The sequence below is a fragment of the Odontomachus brunneus genome, unplaced genomic scaffold (genome assembly GCF_010583005.1).
Source record: "Odontomachus brunneus isolate Ranch 3 - 2012 unplaced genomic scaffold, Obru_v1 Obru_scaffold_127, whole genome shotgun sequence".
Taxonomy (NCBI): Eukaryota; Metazoa; Arthropoda; class Insecta; order Hymenoptera; family Formicidae; genus Odontomachus; species Odontomachus brunneus.
In genome coordinates this window covers 700353-701347 of record NW_022639577.1, presented here as the reverse complement: position 1 = coordinate 701347, position 995 = coordinate 700353, and positions in this window count along the sequence as shown.

Here is a 995-nt window from a genome sequence, read left to right as displayed (position 1 = left end):
AGCTCGAATACCGTTACGGTAAAAGCGTTCGTCTTGTGAGGCTATCCACGAATCAAGCCATTTTTTGATGTCTTTATATGAGCGGAACTGCTGATCAACCAGACCATGTGCCATCGAACGGAACAAGTAATAATCGGACGGCGCAATATCTGGAGAATATGGCGGGTGGGGTAGGACTTCCCATTTGAACGTTTCCAAGTAGATTTTAACGGGTTTGGCCACATAAGGCCGAGCGTTGTCATGCAGTAGAATCACTTTTTCGTGCCTCTGCTCATATTGTGGCCGTTTTTCGCGCAGTGCTCGGCTCAATCGTATCAATTGAATTCGATACCGTTCCCCAGTGATGGTTTCGTTCGGTTTCAACAGCTCATAATAAATAACACCGACCTGGTCCCACCAAATACACAGCATAACCTTTGCTGCGTGAATATTCGGCCGAGCCGACGACGTAGAAGCATGACCGGGCAGTTCCCATGACTTTCTTTTCTTTGGGTTGCTGTAATGAATCCATTTTTCATCACCCGTCACGATGCGATGAAGAAAACCCTTCCTTTTTTGTCGCTGGAGCAGTTGTTCACAGGCGAAAAAACGACGCTCAACGTCCCTTGGCTTCAAATCATAAGGAACCCAAGTTCCTTGCTTTTGAATCATTCCCAACGCATGCAATCGCTTGGAAATGGCTTGGCGGGTAACTCCTAATGCTGAAGCAAGCTGTTCTTGCGTTTGGCACAGATCCTCATCGAGCAATGCCTCCAATTCAGCGTCTTCGAAGGTTTTTGGCCTTCCTTCACGCGGACGGTCGACAACATCGAACTCACCGTCTTTGAAGCGACGAAACCAATCACGGCACGTTGTTTCACTTAGAGCAGCATCTCCGTAAACTTTTTGGAGCTCTTGATGCGCTTTAGCCATTTTCTTCGAATGAAATAAGAAAATCAACACTTCCTGCAAATGACGATTATTTATCACAAAATCAGACATTTTCACACAATCAA